The sequence below is a fragment of the Motacilla alba genome, chromosome 2 (genome assembly GCF_015832195.1).
Source record: "Motacilla alba alba isolate MOTALB_02 chromosome 2, Motacilla_alba_V1.0_pri, whole genome shotgun sequence".
Classification (NCBI taxonomy): Eukaryota; Metazoa; Chordata; class Aves; order Passeriformes; family Motacillidae; genus Motacilla; species Motacilla alba.
This window is the reverse complement of record NC_052017.1, coordinates 106,173,633-106,196,967: the sequence shown is the minus strand read 5'-3', so window position 1 is coordinate 106,196,967 and position 23,335 is coordinate 106,173,633. Positions and strand designations below refer to the sequence as shown.

At 40.6% G+C, this 23,335-nt stretch overlaps 1 long non-coding RNA gene across 1 annotated transcript; it reads left to right on the top strand.

Moving 5' to 3' along the window:
• Window positions 1-2,552: 2,552 nt before the first annotated feature.
• On the top strand, window positions 2,553-22,983 carry LOC119697746. Its single transcript, XR_005255919.1, has 4 exons — window positions 2,553-2,626; window positions 8,952-9,127; window positions 16,306-16,379; window positions 22,871-22,983. It is a non-coding gene; the product is annotated as an uncharacterized LOC119697746 (long non-coding RNA).
• Window positions 22,984-23,335: the final 352 nt, after the last annotated feature.

Genomic DNA, 23,335 nt, shown 5'->3' with positions numbered 1-23,335 from the left:
ACATCAAAGAGATCTTCTTTTACTCATATGATGACATGTCATGTGTTCTGGAGACTGACAATTTCGGTATCCTGGTTCTTTGCAATCATCTCTCACAGAATCACTGGTGTTTCGCAGAACATCTGTCTTTATGGGAGGCTAAAAACAACAGTGGATGCCTGATGACAGCCATTGTATACAGACTAGAAGGAAGCAAAATATTTGTTTCTCAAGCAAATCAGTTGATTATCTTGAAAAAACATTTCTGGAACAGAAGCAATCACCTGACTAAACCTAGCAATCGCCTGCTCTCTGGAGGGGGTAGACCTCTGAGCGAATCAGACAAAAGAAGTAATGGGGGTTCCAGAAGTGATGGAGGTCAAAATTCATAATTCCTTAGATGATTTCTAGGTGTTCACAGTAATTCCTGCAGTCAGGGAGTTCCTCTCCTTGTTAAGTAGTGTCTTTGCATCATCTTTATGCTAATGTACATGATCTCTGAACTTACCATGTATTTATGTATGTATTTCACTATAGTGGGTAGATAACAATGAAACAATCAGTAACAACATATTGTGATGATAGGACCAAGAGGAAAGGAAACACAAATTAAAGTAACATTTGTGCAAGGCTCTGTGAACCAAAAACTGGGTAAAAAACATAATCTGTGCTCTTTGGTCTACACTATGCAGTGCTTTTCATCTGGAGGTGGCACCATTATAGGTCATACTGATGTCACAATTGCATAGCCTAAAACCTCTGAACGCCACCAAACATTTCCAGCAGAGAATGTGTGCATCTTACAGAGACTGCAGCAACATCTACTTTTGGTTTTTTTGGTATCTTGTGTTAATTAAGGACAAGCTTAAGTCCAAGTTTAGTTTTATCACTTAGATAAGTGACAAGCTGTAATAAGGATGTGAGCCTTGTTTGATGCCAGCTCAACAAGTCTTTCTGGCTAAAAGATATGGCATGGTGGGAAAGACACCTGAAGAAGTGAAATGATTTAACTACAATTGCACAACAGATCAATTTTGAACCCTTTTTTTATTAAATCCAAGCAATACTTCCTCATTGGCTTCTTCCCATGACAGGAATAGTCCAGAGTGGGGTTTTCACTTCAGCAATGATTGCCACAAGTAGTTCAGATAATAGGGTGTTAATAGCCTAAACATGTAAAATAGCATGAATCCTATCTTGCACCAAGGTTTCCCTGTCAGTATAGTATGCTGCTTTCTTGGGTGCTCATTAGATGCCTGTAAATGCCTGCCAGAATTTATTTCCTACTTTTTTTCCCCCATCTCACTTACTTGCACGGGTCTTCTCTCTTCAACCACGTAATTCAATTATTGAGCATGAAAATATTTCCCCCTGTATTCTGATTGTTCTGTGGCTGATGATGGCATGAGGTGCCATGATGGAGTGCACTCAAGGAGCTCTTAGATGAGCATATATATTTGCATTGCTAATTTCGTGCCTTGAGAGGGAAGGCAATGGTTGACTTTGTTCCTTGTGTGATTCATGAGATCTGTCTCATTTTACTAAGGATGGATTTGTGTGTAGGCGGGGAGCGGGGCTGGATATACGGTTTGAATTGCTAGCACTTGTGCACAAGTGAAGTACTGCTTGTTTGCAAGAAGATACTGAAAAATGGGAAAACAACTGCATTACAAAAGATTTGTTAAGGTGCCTACGAGGAAGTTCTGCATGTAAAGACCTACACAAAGATATGATCTTGGTCTGTGTGGACCAGAAAAGGGAGATGATCCATGGAGAACATAAAATGGATAGCTTGAATCAAATAGAAGTCATTGTTAATACAAAAATAAATGTTTTGTATGGGCTTAGTACTAGCATCAGGCTCATATAATGTTGGTAAGATGAATAAAAGCCATAAATCAATGCAAACCAGAAAAGACTAATGTTTCTTTAACAAGTGGTATAAGATTTGGAGACTTAGGCCAGACCAAGTACGAAGTAGAAAGCTTCGCAAAAAAATAATTGAGGTTCCTGCAAAATATTTCAATTTTTTTATTGATTGAAGGCAATTATCCCTTAATTGCATATTTAAATGAGGTATTAGGAGGTTTAACTAAGCAATGCCTCTTAATTGCTGCTGCACACTAGGTGTCACAGATTGTGTTTATTTCATATGTTAATTAAAGAGAATGGGTATTTTATTTTATTGACTAGCGGGCTCTTCAGGCTGCACTGCTTAGGACCAAGGATGTCTCAGGTGTCCACAGCAGCCTGGGTGTTAATGTAATCATGAGAAAGGTTCTGGTTTTAAATGAAGAGCTATATCTCCATTTCATGGATATTTTCAGCCACTTAGACCATATCTAAGTAGTGGGAGAGGGAACCTTAACCCAGGTAATGTTAACTCAAATGATACAGAAGTGCTTACGTGCAGGCACGACCACAGCAAAGGTATGCACATCAAGAGCACAGGTATTTTTTTGCCTCCACTGAGCACACAACTCCAAGGCTGTGAAGCAGGATCTGATGGGGCTGAAATTTTAAATACCTGGCATAATTTCTAGGCTATAATTTTTGAAGCTTTGTTGTGCAGGCACGTATGGTTCATTCCTTGGAGTTAGCAGCTTCACTACCATGAGATCGGGAGGAAGTGTCTGCATGCCACAAGGTATTTCTGAGCTGGGTTTTGGGGATAGCAGCACATGAATGGCAGAGTTTTCTGTAAAAAAAAAAAAAAAAAATTCTTGTATGACTAACTGTGTAGCTGCTGAAAGAGGGTTATACAGGCAGAGCCAAACATTAGAGTGGGGTAGCGCTCTTCTCTGGTGCGTACTGCATGCCTACTACATGCGTGATACACAGAGTTATATACCTCAGGCCCTGAGAGTGCCCTCTTTTTCTGTAAGATAATCAGCCAGAGTGTTGAAAAGGCAAGAGACAAGATATCCTGTCTAATCACTGGAGTACTATGGTGTATCTATATCGAGGGGGCAGATGGATGGATACTGCAAACTGGCCAGATAGAAACCTTCTCTGGGACAGAAACCATACAGCCGTGTTAGTGAGGTTTGTGCCTGAGCTAATAAGGCCCACTGGGAGGCAGAGCGTGTTAATTCAGGAATACTGTAACACTCCTGCCGTCAAACAGCTTCTGGATCACAGCATGTGTAGCTCAGAGCATGGGCAAAGGGGACACAGCGCATCTCACCAGTGTGGTGGGGCTGGTGAGAAACTGAAAGTGGTTTCAGGGCATATCAGGGCTGTACCTGCTCGGGGCATGACGGAGCTCTCGGAAATGCTTGTAAGGAGAAGTGATCTGGAGTTGGAACCAGAGGAAAAAAGATCTGCCAGAATGACTGGGGGGATGGAGGTGGGGAGCCTATCCTATTATGGGAAACCCAGAAACAGCGTATTTTGTCTGGAAAAACAGAAGCAGATGGCAGGAGCCTGGGCAATCTTCAGGCACAGGCCTAGGGCAGCAGGCTGCGTCCTTGTCTGAGGAGGCAGTGGCTGGTTTGCAGCAGGAGCAATGGCCTTGGCCATGCACCAGGTCTCTGTAGGATCCTCACAGGAAAAGGTGGGCTGAAAGTGGGTGAAAAAAAAGCAGGATTCTCCAAGTGTTTCTGGGGGAAGGGGACTTGATGGAGAAAGAGGGAAATTCACAGACCCTTTCCCACTCTGCCCGAATTTTTCCTCCGCAGGTGAGCCCTAGGGACTCTTGCCAATTTTTGACCAGTTTCCACCAGTTTCTGACCTCTCCCTGGCACTCCTGCTGGTCAGTGTTAAAGGGAAGGCTGTTTCTGTGTTCAGAAACATTTGGCATTCATTTGGAGACATGGTGGGCACTCAGCACGAGGGAAACTGGAGACCCATGACATCAAAAAAGCAAAATTCACATAAGACTACATGGATATAAATTAATTTTGAATAAATTTTTGCTGGAAATTGGGTGAATTCTTAACAGCAGAGCAGTGAGGTTCAGAAATGGCCTTCCAGTTAGGCAGTAGAAGCAAAAAGTATTGTTATGACAGAACTGAACTGGTTTATTTATTGTATCACCAGTTAGTAATCTGGAGCTGGCTATTGCTAGGGAATAGATCTTCCAACTCCATGTTCAAATATAATATTCCACAAATTGTGTTTCTGGTTTTTCTTTTACCTTTTGCTGAACATATATGGAAATTTTAAAGAAACACCAAAATCCCATGACTGTTGTTTGAGCACAGGGAATCTGACATTTTTTTTTTGTGTTTGGGAAAAAAACAACTGGAGCCACTAATGATGAGATGATCATGGACATAATTTCTGCCTTCTGTCAGAATATAAAAATAGAGTGCCAGAGTAAGAACCATCAGCCTCAAGTATTGACTGGACTGTTAGACTGAACAGTGAATTTGCTCTCTTTTAAATGTGTTAAATCCAGTCCTAGATTAAATTTAAACTACTTTGCTACAGCATAATCCACGAGGGATATCCTGACTTTCCACTGACTTTATTGGAGCCTCTACCGAACAATTAGAGCAAAGCACAAAATATGCAGCATGGCCGTAGAGATGAAGTGGTTAACAGCCTCTTTTTCGTGGGTAATTTCCCCTTTTAGTTTTTACTGTGTCATAATTAGCAAAGCCCAAGGGTTCAAATCTAAGCTAAAAAAGGGCAGTGGCATGATAGTTTGTGTGTTGTTACTACTGCTTATTACATCTATCATTATCATCTCACCATGATCTTGGGCTTCCCCCACTGGTTTATCATCTCTTCTCTCCATCGCCTATGTCTGCTGAAAGCTCATTGGGGCAGAGCTGGCGGTTTGGTGGTCCAGACCTACAACGGACTTAATTCTATATCAAGGCCTGTAGGAGCAGCAGAGCAACTTCTTTGGGAAGGCAAATACTGCTGCACCAGTTTGTGCTCCTGGAGTCCAACAGCTGATTGTTGTAGGACCAAAAGAGGGCTGAGCTTTCCATAGAGAATGTTACAGGGTGGTCAGGGAGCACCTGTCCTCTGCCTCAGAACACAGCCTGCCATGCTGTAAATGAAAGGACACACCAGGGGAGCTGGTGCGAGAACCCACAGGAAATGGAAGAGGCTTGGATGTACCTCCAGTTCAGTTTTAAGAGAGCTCAACCATGGATTGATGAGACTCATCAGCCGGACATTTCCCTCCAGCAGAAATGGGCCGGGCACAGCTGCCCCAGCAGCTGTACAGGCTTCATGCTCTGCTGGCAGCAAGTCTTTGAAAAGTTGAAATATTTTTTGTCTATCTAACATCTTTGGGCCAATGCAAGAGTGCATGGATGGAACATGGCAGCTTCTTAATGATTAAATGGGAGAGAAATCAGACTGGACAATTTATAGTTCCCTTTTGGCCAGAAATCTCTGGAACAATGTACTGTCCCTAGCTGGTCAAAGAGTTCTGAGGAGACTGTAATTTAGCTCTTAATGTAAGAGACGTTTAATATTGCAACACACAGCACAATGGCTTGAAGAGAACCAGACGGGTCTTGACATCACCAGCCTTTTCTTCCCTTCGATTCCCCGGCACAGTTGCTATTGTTTGAGCCTCATCACTAATGGCATTGGAGAGACATCCAGCATTGGCCAACTGCTAGGGCTCTCATGACCATATCATTATTTCTTCTCCTGGTAGATCTAGGCAGGACCATGATCAAAATATTGCAGGCTGACAGCAAAGTTCTGCTGCCGTAAGAGGAGTCGAACTGCTGTTTGTGAGAGTAGGATGGAAATTTCAAAGTTAATCTGGTTCCCATCTCTAGAACTGTTTAACTGCAGCACACAAAGCATTCACAGTGCACAGGGAATTCAGTCGTTTTATGCAGGTCAGCCATACAATGAAAAATTTTATATCAAAATGTTTAACTTCAAAAAGGGTTAGATTCAATTTCCTGGTGAAGGCTTGAGTCAGTTCTCATTTTAATCTCCCCTGCATTTCTGCCCCTAGGTAAAATGTCATTGTATTGTCACGTTTGGTTGTAATAATCGTAGTCATTTGGCCAGCAACAAAATCACAGGCCTGAACATTTCTGATGATTTAATCCAAATTCAGATCCAGATATGTCACCTGTCCCATCTTTGAAATAAGTGGAGCCATTTATTTGCACCTGGATCATCAAATTAGGATGCAGCTCTGTCCTCTGAGGTCCTTGGTCTATCTTACCTTATCTGCTGCTCCCCAGACAACATTTTTCCTGTTTAGGGCAGCTGCTCAAATGACTGATTCTGAAGCTGCTGGAATAATGCAGACTCTTCCCCCATCCAGAGAAAGCAGTGGTGTCCCATTGTTTGTGTATTTCCTCTCATAAGTAGTCCATGAATATGCTTCCTTAAGTCACCGAAGGAAAATACTTCCAAGAAAAAACTCCTGTCTTGTCTTTAAGAAAAATATTTGGACTGGTAAAATGCATTGTACTATGAAGGATAGTTCCAATTTACAGACTCATGAGCTTATGAGTGGAATAAGCCTCCATCCTTATCTTTATGTTACAGCAATGGCACCCACATACGATAAGTCTTTGCTGGCAGAATTTTGAGAAAGTAATTCCAGTGCAGTGAATATAAAATAAATGCTATCAAGGAAAAATATTTTTTGCTCCCCTGGAATAGAAAACATTATTGAAACTGTTGGATGCCTCAGGAGTCTATTCATGCAAAATCTATTTCTGCAGTCAAAATATATTCTATTCTGCAGATTTTTTTTTTCAATATGTGACTGAGACTTCAAGACAGAAAGAAATAGCCATTTTGGCCAGGAAAGAACTGGCATGTGGTCTGGTTTTAGGTGAGTGTAGATTTTGCATGAAAATTATAGTAATTATGGGTATTTGTAAACAGCGATTTTTGCACTTTAACAGCCTAATCGCATGGTCAACAGCTGGAAGTTGCTCTATGCAGATTCTTACCTAACACATAATAAAAGTCACCCTTTGCTGCATTTCCACAAAGAAACAAATTATACCACAAAAGAGACCTGCCAAATGCAATCTTTCATCCTCTTCTGGTTCTTAAAGAGAATGTTTGAATATTCTGATTTTAAAAAAGGGATAAAACAAAAGGAAAAACAATTTATGTATATCTAAAACACGTGTATAAAGAAAAAAGGAATGGAAAATTCTGATGTATACGTATTACTTAGTCTTTCATTGTAATATATGCATTTCCTTTGCATTTGAAAGTTCCTGTGTCATGCATGGTACACATCTGTTCCTTTCATTTTTAATTCTGTTTTAAATACATATTTTTAATTTCTCCCTATTGTTTTCTCAAATGGTTCCATAACAGCAATTTAAAATCATATCCAACAAGCAAAACCACACAAAATGACTCTTGTCATATTGAAAATCTTGGCAACCTGATGAAGAATTAGCTATCTAACTGGAAGCAACAATCAAAAAGGAAAACCAGAACAAATCTGTCTCAACTTTTCCCCCAGACTCCTTGGAAACACCTCGGTTTAGCATCCTGGTCACCAAGTGTCCCAGTCCAGGCACAGTTCAACCAGTTAGAAGTTGCACTAACTGGCAATGGTGGTTTACATCAATCTTTTTTTTTTTTTTCGCACTTAGGAATGCCTAGGAAATAAAAGGGCAGTTGCTGTAGATCTGCTGAGAAATTGTATCTTCAAATCCTTAATTTGCTTGTGATGAATACCCTTTATCCTTAGGCTTTCTAATAAGACTCTGTCAATATCTATCACTTGTAATCTTCTGCATCTTTGTCCTTGTTTCTTTTCTGGACATTGGCTGGCAACTGTGCTCGGGATTTTCTGTAGCCAGGTTTTCCAAAATGAGTGATGCTGGTGATACACCCACAGCTTCACCAGGAGAAATGTACAACTCCAGCCCTCTCTCTTTCTTGCCTTTGTAGTGGCTTCCCTTCAATCAGCTCCTTCATAGTTATACAGATTTTGTTAGAAGCATTGAGTTACATAAAGTGCACACTCCTTAATGTTAATTTGTGTATGGAACTCAGTGAGTTTGTTTGTGCTGTTTATAATGTCAACACTAGCTACTGAAATGCAAGTGTAAATTTAGTCTAAAACTTGCAGATGAGGAAAAATGACTGCTAGGAAATTACGGAGTGAAAACCTTGAAGAGCTCCATAGCCTCTATAAGAAACTCCATTTTAAAGGACCAAAGCAGAAGCCAAAACTTGGCCCTGTCCCTGGTTCATGCTGGTGTGCTGGGGCAAGGGTGGGATACCAGTTTTCTGGGGTTGCAAGTGGAACCTGAGCATCCCTACCAAGTCCCAGGTGAGAGAGGGCTTAGAGGAATGCACTGGCAATGCTCTAGCACAGAACAGTTCCCACATTAACACCAGCCTGGTAGCTGAGGCTTTCCGGCAGGTCTAGGGAGCCACAGTTGCTGGGGGCGGCTCGGTGCATCTGGGGCAGCAGTGAAGGTTGTTCTCCCTTTCCAATGGTGTTACAGGGGCTTCCCAGCTGCTGACCAGGTTGGGAGGCACCACTCTCATACTGTACTTACAGGTCTTACCCTGAGGTTCAGTCTTACCCCTCAAAGTCATCCTCCTTTCCATCAGCAGGCGCTTGGCATACCTTCAGGTTCATTTTGCTCTTTCTCCCTTCTTCCCACTGTATATATTATTCTTTGTTAATTTATGAATTGCTGTGAGTCTTTGGCTTGGCTCTTATTAAAAACTGTGCATTTTAAAGGTGTTTAGTTCTTTCATTGCTAGTATTAATCGCTTCACTATCAATTCCCTATTCCCATCTGTTGTTTTGAAACAGCATTATATATTATTATGCCTTTTCATTGCTTCGGCTCTCTGTCATAGCTGACTGCTTGTTTACTTCACCCTCTGTGGAGCTTCCAAAATCCTTTTTCTCCCTTGTTCTCATGGCAATGCTCCAGCTCCCTGAGTTCCGGTGTGTTCACCAGAGGTGCTCCTGCATAACCTTTAGGGCGTCTTGCTTCAGAATTTTAACATCTCTCTCAGTTTGTCTCCCTCTTCCTCTCCAGGTACCTGTCCTGCCTCTCTGCTGAAGTCAATTGCCCTGTGTAGCATCAGCATCATCAGTGTATTTGCACCTGTAGTTCTGCTGCCATCCTGACATGTCAGATGAAACCACCAGCAGCAAGAAGAAGCACAACTGAGTTACTGGGAAGCCTCCACTGACTCCATTCTTGTCTGACAGGTACTCATCAGTTTCCACATGAGAACCCATGGGATTTGACTAGGTGTTTCGTAGAAGAGTTACCTTGGATGTTGCTGTAATACTACAGTATCTCATTTACTGCTTTTTTCTCCCTGTTTATCCTTTCCTTCTCCTATAGCATTTTTGTGCCCTTTTCCTAACCAATTGGTTTCCCAATTTTATTACCACTTCTTTCCTCCCTGCTAATAGCAAGATTGTTTCTAAGCTGTTTTGTCAATTCTCTGTTACACCTATTTTCACCTCCTGTCTTCTAACAAACATATTTTATCAATGCTTCCAATTTTCACAACATCAAATGTAATTTCTGCCTACATTTCAGGCTATTTAATCTGTAGCACCTGAAAGAACAATGTATTTATGCTTTCAAGGGAAAGTAATGTCATTAGTAAAGGGTTGGGATTCTTTTTTTCAGCAGCCTTTCACAGGGCCATCCATAACTTACATTTTAGTTCCTGTAGTGCTAAGGACACATGAGCAGAGAAGATAATAATGGAAAACACCACTTCAGCCAATGTCCCCTCCAACTGTCATCTCTGAAATCTCTTCTCATCCATTCACAGTGACCTTGTCCCACACTGCCTGGGTGGAATCCTGCTGCTTGTTTCTCAATCTCAGTCACATTATAGGTTGTATGACTGTGTATATGCAGAACTGGAATATTTTTCTTGAGGAGAGCAAAATACTTCTGATTAAAAACATAGTTCAGAATGGGAATATTGGTCTGGCAGAGGGTTAGAAAACACCCTACTGTTCAGGTACCATGTCATATAAATCCTGTCATATGGAGACCAACCTCTGTTGTTGAAACGAGCCATTAGCTTGATGTGTTGATCCTGTTCTTTGAAATGTTGCTACTCTGTTAGAAAGCCTTTTTTCCCCATTAAAAAAAAAAAATCTAAATTTTCTAAATTTATGGGAGGCTGATCTCTATCCAGTTCTTGCCCAATGGATGGCTTATTTTTTCTCCTCCAGCAGGTATTTACAAACTGTTTATCCAGGATAGGGCAGTTCTCTGTGCCTTCAAGATTTCATTTTGCTTGCTGAATATGCCAAGCTCCAGCTTCTTTAGTACAGCTAACAGCCTGTTTCCCAAGCTTCTTAGCACTTTCATCTAAATAAATTTCAGTTTGAAGTTCTGGTTTCTGAATGTGGGCAGCCAAAGGAGTAGACAGTATTTCAGATCTTGTTGCAGTACTGTTTCACATAATTATCTTAAGATTTCCCTGTTACTGCTGGGACTATCTTGCCTGGCATGGGCTGGATTCTGCCTTTGCAAGAGTGGCTTCCATTGGTGGCTTAGAGTCATTCATGCTCTCTTTAGCTCTTGTCCCAGCTTAACTCATCTCAGTCATTTTCTATGGATGAGAGCTCTTTTTACAGTAGCTGTGGTAACAGTCCCTCAAAGAATGAGCTTTTATTTTATTCTATTCCTATAATACATGTTTTTCTGTCTACTGCCCTCATCCTCTTCTGTATTAACACTTTATTTTAGCTGTGGACAATTAGTATCCCAATCAGCGTCCCAGAAGTAATGACTCTATCTATTTATATGCAAGTTACTAAGAAAGAGAGAAAGTAGAAACATCTCAAATCTTAATGTAGAGAAAGTTCATTCATGTCTCTCCTTCAGTTCTTTTTGCAGTACTGCAAGTGATCGTCTTCATTTCAGCAGGCTCCCACTTAACACTTCCTTCGTGCATCCCTATTTTCTCTTGCTAAAAAAAATATTTCCCGTCTGACACCTTATTAAATGCTTTGCTGAAGCTCAGATAAATTATATCTACCATGTTTCCTTTGTCTAAAAAAATCTTTTATGTCTTAAAAATCCTATCAAGTTAGTCTAAAACAACCTATCATTAGCAAACTCAAACCCTCTGGTAATATTTTAGTCCATTCCCAGTTTATCTCAATGACTTAAATTACTTCTTTCTTTCAAAATTTGTTCCTAAGCCTTGAGACATTTGAGATCAGACTAACTTTTAATTGTGAGATCTCTTTTCTTCTCTCACTGAAGATACTGCCTTTACTATTTTCTAATCCCATGAGTAGATAGCTCATCATGAATATCTGCAAGTTCCTGTAGTTTCACGTGCCAGTTCTGTCTGAATTCAGAATGGAATTATCCAGGTCCTCACAACTGGAGACAATTATGCTCTTAGATTTTTTTCTGTTGTTTCCAGTTAGTAAAATCTCATTCCCATACAATTAAGCTTTTAGATTATTTTGCTGCTGTTTCCAATGTAATTGAGTCTCATTCCCATTATACATCTTCCCTTTGCACTTCTGCTCAGTGTCATTACTCTTACTGAAGTTTGAACTAAAGGCTCTTTAAGTGGTTCTGTATCCTTCAGGTCCATAGATGACTGAGTTTTTTTCCTCCTGCTTGGAATACAGCTTCGAGATCTTGTAAGCACCAGTGATTCAAAGAATCCTCCAGCCTCTTTCCCATCCCGTTGCAGAGACACACAGTGTGTTGACTTCGGTGGCTGGGGCGCTCAGAGCACTTAGTCCATGCCCTTTTGAAATGGAGAACATTAGTTCCAGCCTTACTTTTATTTGTTCTTCCATTTAATGTAAACTGAATCAACGCACAATCACTTGAGCCAGTGCTGTTTCTCAGCTCAGGTCTACTAAAATGTCTTCATTGCTTATCTAAACCAGTGGAAAATTCCAGTCATTCTTTTAATATCTTTCTGTAATAAACACAATTGTATATATTATTTATAATTGTCTTCACCAGCTACTTAATTTTAGTGATACCAGAGTGGCCAGCAATCTTTTTAGGAGTCATTTTGTCTTGATTGTGCTTAATAGAGAGAAATAAAGAGCCCGATAGGCAGGAGGAATCTTGAGCATAAGTGGAGATGATTGGAATTTGTGGGAAATTCCAGCCTTTTTAGCCCAAGTTAGGATGAAACATAAAAGTATTTATACTGAAAGGAGAATGTTTCCGGGTCAAATGAACTGCTTGAAATGTTTCATTTTGTCTTAAGTCCATTAGAACCGATTCAATAGTCTTTTCATTTCTTTTTCCCCTCTGGCATTTTGAAATTCGGAAAAAAAAAAAAAGTGATCTGGCAGAGATGAAAATTACTTTAATAATAAATGTTCATATTTTTATTCTTCATAGAAAACGTACTTTTAAAATTACTTCCTGTATTGTTTCATACAAGGCAGCAGATTTAAAATATCGCCCCGTAACAGAAATTAAACAGGAATGTGTGATTCATGTGATCAATCACAGCTAAGCAAACTCTGTAAGTTGTAGAAATGTTAGCTGAATTATTCTCACTGTGACCCCGGGCTCTGCTAGATGTATTTCTAAAGTGCATGCTTCTGCTTTGCAATCACTGCAAGTTTGGTGGCATGTTTCCTGGGAGAGAATAAGTGCCCCTTGATGCCAACGTTATGCTGACTGTGGTAGATTTTGAGGGCTTGTTGTCTCTGCAGAGAGGACGGTCCTAATAAAGAGGCATCTGGGCCTTCTTGTCTCTTTTCATCTATTAAGATATGTCAGGCTAGACTCTGGACAGCTGGATTGTGATGTTTTTGCCCCTAGGGTGTCTTGGAGTAGTGCAGTAGGAGAGCGTTGCTATCTCCAGGAGCCAGTGAATCTGAGAATATGTCTCAAGGATGAAACCTGGAGAAGTGCAAAGAATGATTTCATCTTGATTAATTACACAGTATTGATCCTCTGTGGAAAGAGCAATTATCCCAGACACTCTTCTCGCTGAAGTGAAAGCCACCGGGAAAGCCACTCTGATAAAGAGGATGAACGTTTTCCCTCCAAAGGGCTCAACTGGTTTTATCCTGAGGGTCTGCAGTGTTAAATTTAGACTCAAAGGGAAAAGAATTCTAGCCTCAGTGTAGATGTGCCCAGCTTATATCAAGTGCAACAGAAGTTGAACAGACAAGACACAGGGTTAAAACTCAACTCCCGTGGGTTAAATGTGAAATATAACCTTGTGAATCTTTTCATGGATGGCTTTGTCCAGAAATTTCAAAATCTGGAAGTTGTCTGTTGAATGTTATCATAATGAGGATGTCATTCTCCTTCACCCATTGCCTTGGCATGCTGTGAATATCTCCATAGGCATTGATCCAAAGGATGCCAGATTCTACCCTATGCATCAAGGAAATAAAGCTTCTTAAGCAGGAACACGAATCTGCCAGATGCAGGCTGTCTCAAAGATATGCTGACATTGTCTTCTCTTCTTATATTGCAAGGAGGTGCTACTCTCAAAATTTTATTTTTTTTAAAGTTCAGTGTAATTTGTCTGTATTCATCGACAAGATGTATACATCAATAGAATTTATAGTACTGGCCAGAGGTTCACTTTATGCTCAAATTGAAGCCTATTCATCTCCCTAAGTTTTCTCTGTTTTTTTTTTTTGTTTTTTTTTTTTTTTTTTTTTTTTTTTTTGTTGTTGTTGTTGTTTTGTTGTTGTTTTTTTTTTTTCCCCACCAGGCTGCATTTCCTAAAAGGGAAGTGTTTCCAGTCACTGAAGGGTAGAGCCACCCATACCCAGTCAAATCAGTGCTAATCCATACCCCTGTGCTTGCTCTCTTTGGTGCACCTGGAGCATGGTCTTCACCACCCACTCAGTCTGAGGCTGTTGTGACTCTGCAACCCTCCATGACGTAAAAGCCTGAGGATAGCTCAGCTTTTAAACAAGGCCATCATTCTCTTCTTGCCCCATAAGGGTAGACAAGGAATTTGAGGAAGATCTCCCTGTTAGCTGTAGATGCCTTTCCTTTTGAAGCCTTTCTGGTCATGCAAGGTCTGTACAGATCTTCTCAGGGATATTGCCCTTGAGCTAGCCATTCCAGCACACTTCTCTTTTCCCCTAGTTAGCTCCTGTGTTAAGAAACACTCACGTTAACCATTTGCATTAATAAACCCAGGCAAACTGCTCGGTGGTGCCTACTGCTTCTGTAGCATGGCTTAAACCACTGGCTCTCTTGCCAAACTCATTCTGATCCCTTTCTAATAGAAAATTTGTCCTGGTCCATCACCTATCTTTTCCTTAGCTGTTGATCACTATAAGTAGCTTTCTAGAAAGGTTTATACACGCTGGAAAATCAGTGCCATGCCTAGCACACGAAACACGCTTCTCTCCAAGAGCTGTTTGTACCTTTCAGGAAACAAACTGCTCTATTCTTTTGCTCAGATTCTGCAATCTACAATTCCCGTAGTACCACTCAGAGTAGCACACATCTTTGGTGATGTCAGTATCTTGTACTCAGCCACAGCTGGGATTTTGGGGAAAACAATTTTCTAGGTATGTACAGTATGTGTAGATGACTACCTTTTGTAGCTGTATATCAAAATATTTTCCACTTTGGGGAAGTGGGTTAAATTGCCAATGTGATCATAATGCAAGCTATAAAAAGATCAAAGTTGCAATGTTCTGCAACAGCATCATCCATTGAAATGTAGCAGGAGCTTGCTGAAAAAAAAAAAAGTTCATGCAATATATAAGACATTAAAAATTCTGTTACATTACTCTTGCCACAAAGATTGTAATGAAAATGGGAAATGGCACAAACGTAACCCATTCTCATTACAATCGTTAGATTGTAATCTTGTGCTCTCCTTCTCAAGAGAATGTTAAATGAGATTTTAAAGTATGGAAAATAAAGGAGCAAATAGAAACTCGAAAGCAAAAGAGGTGAGGCATGATAGACTTCTCCTGCATTCTTATGTTCTTTATTTTTGTAGTAAATCAAGGGAGAACAGAACGATTTCAAATAAAGATGTACACACACATAGATACACTTCTATTTTTCTTTCTTTTTGGAAAGTATATTATTTAAATATTTTTATCTTTTTCATTTTTACTGCAAAAAAAGAGTCCTCGTAAGTCAAAGAGACAAAGCAACACTTTAGATATCTACATGTAAAGATTTTTTTTAACAGTGTAGAATTTGCCCTTATCCATCATAGTAAGAGCTGAAGGTAACACCTCCCAGTGAGAGAGAACTGTATGACTTAGGAGACTAGCAATTAAAAATCTGTCAGTCACAGGTCTGGATCCAGCCCTGATTAGATAGTGACCGAAAGTTGTTAATATTACCTGATCACCTGACCTCGCTCAAATCCCCATGCAAGTATTTAAATGACACACTGTAGCTGTCACTCAGCAGTGCCATTGGTGCTGCCAGCAGAAGACTGAGCATTAAATAAGAAGTGATCTAACCCTGTCTCCTTCTCTATGGTGGTATTTAACAAACAGGTTTTGAAGCAGGTGTAACAGGTACCTTCCTTCCAGGGTCTGATAGGGGAGGAAAGGGGATGCTGGCCTCTTCTTAGGCTGCACATTCAGGGCCTTGCAGGACCTCTTAAAATATTAATGATGGAAAAATATCTATTGAAGGTTCAGAGGCAGTGTCACAGCAAAGCCTCTGTTTTGCTTGGAGAGTCAGTGGAAGTGAAGGATTGTTATGTATGGGAGTCAGAAGGGCTCCTTGGTCACTGGGGCTATGCCCCTACAGGGTCCACATGGCATCCTCTCCACATGGCCCTGCAACAATGCTACCTTAGAAACATCATACTACCTCAATAACAAAAGAAATGCCTTGCAGACAAAAGATTAAAATCTACAAAGGCTCTATCTCAAGCCAAAGAGAGGGTAAGAAAGATCAAAGTAATTAGAAATATTTTAGGTCTTTGCAGTTCTCTTAGAGAGCTATCTTCTTGTCTAGTCCTGCATTTTATGTTGACTTTTTTTTTCTTTTTTCTTTTTTTTTTTTTGCTTACTTACTTTATTTGACATAAGTTTGAGGTTTTGGGTTGAAGTTTTGGGATTGTTTTGTTCATTCATTTTGGCTTTTGATTACCCATGGATCTCATGTTGACTCACCTCCCTTCCCTCACTGACCTTCTCCAAAGGGGTGACCATGGGCTGCTTTAAGTAAAAGTGGAAGATGGAACCTATCCCAATAGTTGCCTAATCATCTGTCATAGCTTCATGGAACCTTCCATCACCCTTGATGAATGGATATCCTAGGTAAAGCTTATTTTCTCACTTTAAATCTGTCAAGAAATTATGGAGAAAGACATCCGATATTTCATGGGTTTATGCCAGAATAAAATTCCTTTGTCCTTGATGTTTGCAGTCTCCAAAGGTCAGATTTTTTTCTTGTCTACATGTAGATGCTGGAAGTGACATGGGAATGATCTGACCAGCTTTCTACCTGCAGAACAATTCTACTCTTCAAACAACATTTGTAAGTATTTGTAACTTCAGGATGACTTGTAGATTTTCCTGTAATCTTGGTTAAAAGTGTTTACATCTGCGATGAGTTCTTATTTGCAAGTCTACACTATCATGAAAATGTTATATTTGAACTAGAATTCATGACAGCTCTTCTATTTTAACTGCCAAGAGATTTTGCACTGAGAGAAAAACCTGTATTATGGCTGGCTGTACTGCATCTAGCCTATGATAAATAGAGGACTTTTAATTTCCCAAGTATCCAGTTCCTCCAACTCCACAACCCACAAAAATTAAAAATAAAATTTTCATTCTGAAGCTTAAAATTAATTTCGTTTCTGTTGCAGTGCTGTAATAAGTAGATCTAATTTAACCAGTCAGCAGTTCCTTCCATTGGACATTAATTTTTTAAAGTCTGCAAGTTAATCAACCTGTTTTATGGCTATATGTGTTTTTACATCAAAACTCCTCATTATTTCTTTTTTATTTTTCTGTTAAGTGTCTGGGATAAGTGAAAATAGCTTCTGAATATAAAAGAATCAATTAATGTTTCAATATAGGGGGGAAAAAAAACATTCCCCAAATGGGTAACTATTTCCAGTGCTCCAGACTGTTTCACTCGCAGCTGTTTGGATCATGATCTGTCAGTGCCACCTGTTAACTAGACTGGTCTTTACAGGCAGAATATATGGTCAGAAGATGAAGAAGCTCCTGAATTTTCTCTTTTTGATTGTAATAGTCCCTCTGAAACATGAAATTAGTCTCAGGGATTTTGGAAGCTGTATCTTCACACCTATTAGAGAAGAATCTATCAGAGGACACAGATTTTAGATGATGGATAATGCTGTTTACAGGGCTCTGTACCTGAGAGGAAATATCCAAAACCAGGTCTTGATTCAAACCAAACCATTTCAATATCACCCTCTAGACACATTGGAGCTGTTTCAGAGAGTGAGGACATTGGGATGCTTGATTCCTGCTCCCTGAGGACAGGTGTCTGGGAACATCTTTCCCTCAAGGGGCTGCATAGCTGCATTTCCCCTGACTGTAGGGTGCCACACAGGTATCCCCTTTTGTTAATGCCAAAATGCAAGTTTCTCGAGAAAATGAAAAGTGTAAGTGTATCCTTTCAAATCTCTCCTTTGTTTTTGCTTATATGTCAAAATTCAGCAAACACAATACATTTGTTCCCTGGACCTTCAACCTGTCATAGCTCTTTTCTGCAAATCAGTTTGCACCTCAGTGTGTCTCAGCTGCTGCAGTAGCTATAATTCCAATCACAGCCAGCCACTTTAATGGGCTTCTTGAGTCCACTGGGAAGAGCTATCCCATATGCAATGTCAGCTCCCAGCACCTAGAGAAAGCATGGTCTCTCTGCCACTTTTTAAGGAGAGCTTCAGTTTTGTGGTGACATTTGAGAGCTTTCATTATCTCAGTGCGAGAATCTCTGGGGCACACTCTGGTCTCTTTACATGCCCTTGTTTAACGGCACTCCTTACCTTTGGCTGCCTGTGTTCAGCTAACCAAGTGGTGGCAGAAATGTGTATAGTCCCTCTTAAATCATTCTGATTTTCCCAAGTCCCTCTGCAGTTTTTTGATGGAACATATGGCAATGTTATGTCTATTTGAAAAAGCCTTTGCATCATATGTTTATACAACTGCTCACTATCCCAAGACAAAAATTCTTTCCTGTTATTGCCCATTTGCTGACTAAAGAAATTATCCTCTTTATGTATTCTGGTACTTTACCTTGATACCTTACATGTTTAATTATGTAGTCCTTGGTCCATAATCCGTATGATTCACTCACCACATAATACAACTCTCATTAGTTTTATTTTTTTTAACCCTTGCCCTTTCTTTCTCGCTTGCTTTCCTTTGTCAGCCTTTGCTATATATTTAGTTTTGGATCTTAGCCTGGGTCCCATAAAGTTTTTTCCTCCTCAGTGACAAAATAGTCAGTGGGTCCAGTGGTACAGGATTTGTCTCAAAGGACAAGAATTCCTGATGTTTAAAGATGAGACCTTAAACAAAGGAAAAAACCAAGCAACAAACCCCAAAGAAAACTCCTGTTATGTGCCATATAAAGGAATAACATCACAAAATAGAGAAATGAATGGGGTTTGTGGCTACAGAAACAAATGGAGAAACACAACTCTCTGGCTCTTTTTGTTTCTTCCCATGTACTGCTGGCCAACGACCCCAGTCAGAATGGAAGTCGTGGATTTCCAACAGTTTGTGAAGGAAAGAGTGTTGCACACTGAATCTTTCCATTCTTCCATTCTCCCAATTTTCAGCAAAGTAGTAATAATGATTTTTCTCTTCCTTGGGTTAGAAGTGGTGAGGCCAGAAAAAAACCCAGATTCCTTAAAGAGTGAAAACAATTTTTCCCCATGAGGTCTGTTTTGAAAAAAAATCCAACAACCTGAACATAAAGCTGTATGTGGATGTTTTTTCCCTCAGAAGTAATGTTTAAAATGGGCTTTTTACAACTGAACTTTGTTCCTTTGAAATTTTTTCTGTGACCACTGACTACTTGAAATGAAGTAACTTTATTTCAAAGCTTGCAATATTAGGGAAATATGTCTAATATACTTTAGATCTACAGGTAATGGGTTCAATTTCTACTGGTCCTTTGTATCATACTGTCTCCAGTGCATCTTAATGGGCATATCTAGGGACTATCTGTTCATTTTTTATAGGCTTTCTAGAAATCTAGACAATTTTGTTTTTTGCATTATTACAAAAGGTATTTATTTACATGAGATTCCTGAGCTCTACTGATATAACCATCCTTTTTTTTTACAAGTCAATAATATCAAACATTTCTTTTCAACACTTTGTTCTTGTCTCTTTTACTTTAAAAAATAAGTCAATAAGCAAAAATCAAACACGTGTATTTTCATACTTGGTGCAGTTTATACCTCATACATTGTATATTACTCACCATACCTAAATAAGAAAGTTTTGCTTGTGATGGATACCCATTTTTTATAAATCCCTAGCATCTCTTCCAATGCATTTCAATTTTTCATGACAACACCCTTTATCTTTTTTTCTTCTTCTTTATATTAATTTTCAGAAAAAAATATGTTTTTTCTGAACATATAGTTCATAGTGGGGAGAGCTGCATGGTGAATGGAATTTATCAAATTCCTTCTGATACCCAGGACCTAATAGCTGTGGTAGAATACTACAGAAGAACATATAAAAGTTTACAAAATATATTTTGTCCTCACAGGTGTCTTATTTCTCTGAATCCAGGATGAGCCAGTTAGTCCAGATACAGTTTTGCTAGAGGAGGATGGAAAGTGGTATCAGAGCCCCAAAAAAGCCCCACATTCATTTGGCTCAGCTGACTGGAAGGACACACTTTGGGGTTAGAGCCAGAGCAGCTGTGATTTGGGGAAAGGAGAGGAGGGATATTACGTAAGGAGAGTGTAACCATCCAGCCTGGCATCTGGAAGTGGCTAAATCCCCAATACTGGGGGTAAAAGAGGGTCAAGGAATTTTGAATGGTGATTTAGGGCTCAGTCCTGGAAACTATTTATTGGAGGTGGACTTCTGTCCTTGTTTCCAGTGCAGTCTCTGCTGGCCATGCTAAGGGGACGGTGAAAAAGTATTTGAATGCACAACACTCATGAAGATGCCAGAACAATGATGGGAGTTATTCTTCTGACTCAAAATTTTACTCTTCTTTATTCTAGGGCTACAAGACTATTCAGTTTCTCTTAATTGACTTGATGGTCTTGCTGGAAAAAATGAGTTGCAATGACTTTTCTTCTGCTGAATTATTTACAGGTGGAAAATATCTGCCTTGCTGGATCTTACCCAAAAGGCACTAAAATGTTTCTTGCAGCCTGATATTATGCTTTTCTCCACTTTTCATTTGGCTAGCAAAAAAAAAAAAAAAATTAGTTCAGTCAGATTTGAATAAAATCTTTTTTCTTCCTACTTTTTTTTTCTTCTGGTTTAGGGAGTGAAACAATTATTTACACCGCCCTATTCCTGATAGCAACCATATGTCTGGACTGCACAGCAATGAGCCTTGCAGTCCTACTTCTGGCAGCCCTCCCTGGCCACAATGACATCCCGCAGTGCTCCTAATGGGAGTAGGTGCCGTGGAGCTCTTTGCGTGCCATTGGCACTTCCCAGCTTCCAGCACCTTACCTCATATGCCACCACTGTCCTCCAGCAGCTCTTGCAGCTAAGCATTTGGTAAGCTGTGTGGCATAGGCAGCATTTGGAAGCTCAAAGCCCTCAAAGACTGTGATGTTGGGATGGGTCAGAGATTAAAAACGCAGGGTGATTGAATGAGTTAGACTGTCCAGATTCCCATCAGCTTGGAACACAAATTTTGTAGGGGACATAAATAAACTCTATGGAACTTTTGCGTCACTTAGAAAAATCCGTGATGCAAAGACTTTCCACACAGCAAAGAACCAAGAAACATGCCTGATGGCCTGGCTGGGACTGCTCAAGGAGGACAGATATTACCTGAGACATAGAACTTGGGTGGAAAGTGATTTTGTGGTACAATAAGGTCTCTTTCCTGTCTTTATTTTCCTTATTAGGAAATCAGAGCTATCCTTTAATAAGACTAGCTAATTTTCATTTATGAAGGGGCTGAAAGTAAACCCAGTCATTCTGGGAAAGTCCCAGTAAACTGTGGTGGAAACACGTTTCCTGATCAGATGGAAGAAGATAAATGGGGGTCCTGGACTGGGAGGAGAGTTTAAATACTGACATTTTGTGGGACGTTGCTGGTAAGAGAGTGCAGGGTTTAAAGGCTCAGTTAGCTCAGAATCTGAAGCCATCCTTGCTTCAAGGTTTGCTCCTCCTTGATCAAAGGAGGCAGAAGAGAAGGACATGAAGCCTTTGTGCCTGCAGGAGACTCTGTGAGCACCTTCCCAGCTCCAGCCCCTGTGTCCTTGTCGGTGCAGAGGCTGTAAGGACTTGTCTTCTGCTACTGAGTACAGGTATGGCTTCTTCCAACTGGGCAGCATAAGTGGGGCAGAACACAGCAGGACAACACCTCCCTTCTGCAAACATGCTGAACTTGGCCCAATGTGAGCTCTGGCTGTGGAAAATGCAGTAGGAGGCTGTGCTGTGGAGCTTTTATCAGCTGTGCAGATCAGAAGGGGAAATTTCACTCTGTTTCCTCCCATTTCTAATGCAGCAATATTTCAGCACTGTGCTTCAACCCACGGTTCACAGCTGAGTGGTAGTTTTATGATTTTATGAGGCCTCAGACCACAGTGTCTTTAAATGTTCTGTAAAATATACAGGTTAATCACCTGACCCCTGCAAACTTCTTGGAAGAACTTGTATTGCATTAGCTAATGCATTGCAATGCCTTCCTGGAGCTGCAGAAAATCATTGTACATGAAAAGCAAACCTGTCAAACTTGCAGCTTTGCTAACTTTGCACAAAACAGGGAGAAAAAAAGGTCTCTTTAACCAGTGCAAAACAAGATAAAACCAGAAACTTGATGGCCTTTTGTGCAACCTCAATTGGACATTGCAGCTCTATGCTGTAATCTCTGAACAGAACCTTTATCATCTTGGGTGTACTAGCATTGACCCATAACAGGATCTTAAATAAAAAGCAAACCATAATGTCAAAGCAAAAGTCAGTATCTCAGCAGGTCTGGCCTCAAGTGTGGGAGTGTGAACAGAGAAAACAAAAGCTCAGAATAAGGAGAAGGCTGGATGGGTTCAAAGGAGGAAAAACCCCCCCAACCTCTGGAAAAATAGCAGGGTGGAGCAGAAATAAAAATACTTTGGACAAGAGAATCCCTACAGGCTCCAAAGTGCAAGGCAAAAAAGGAAAAAAAGGCCTAATCCTTGTCTTTCCAGTGCCTGAGCTGATGTGGGTCAGCTGTGGTGGGACAAGGGCTCAGAGCTTGGATTTTGAAATTTCTGCGCAGAGGGGGTCCAGCAAGGCCGCGTGGCAGAGACGGCATTGTGGAAGCTTTGGGCCAGGCTGTAATTTATTGGCAAAATGCTCTGGGGCTAAATAGTCAAGAGAGATGGCACTGCACTCCCTCTGAGAAGAGTGAACGATGCTTCCCTCTTGCTTGGAGGAAGGGAAGTGACATTGTTCTATGGCAGTCAGTCCCAAGGAGAGCAGAGTCTTTTCAAGTAATTTGCATGCCTGAGTGAGTTAACCCTGAGTAGTTCCTGCTCTCCCTTGGATTGTGCTTCTGCCCATTGTACAGAAAGCAGAGATGGATATAGAGAGGCATAGCTGAAGTCATAGTCTTGCCCAGAGACAGGGAATGTACTTCTCCTAGTCCACAATCCTACCATATGAATTTGTTCCTGTCATATGTACTCTCCCTCTCTTCATTGAAGCCAATTCTGCCACAGGAAGAAAATCTGCTTTTCATTAGTTTGCGCATCCGTTTTTACTTTTTGACACCCTTGCTGATATGTTAGTCAAAATGGCATTCCTACTAGGGAGTTTACAAATTTTTGTGCTTTGTTTTTCTTCTCTAAACAGCCCAACAGCCCAGCATGCCCCAGTGTGCTGTGTGGTTGTGCATCCCACTCAGAGCGCTTGTGTTGTCCCTCCTGTGCTGCTTACAGCTGCCTTTTCTGCCAGCTGGCCAAGGCCTACCTCCACCCAAGACAGGAGTGCCAAATGGCTTAATGGGAGATGTTTTCAACTGGTGACACTTTTTATTGGCGGGCCAGAGACAGAAAATGGAATATGGCATGTTGTGCCAATAGCACTCCTCATTGGGAGCCAACCATAAGGTAAATCACCTGGCTCACACTCCACAAGGACTCAGTTTAAAACAAACAAAGTAAAGATGTTAAAGCTTCTCCTCCTTGCCCCCTGCCCTCCCCCTCCCCATCCCCTGCCCCAGGATCCCAGTGCAGGGCAGTTTCCTTTGCAGTTCATTGTACTGCAGATGGGAGTTTCAGGCAAAGATGACACTCTTCTTTGGCTCAGAGATCACCC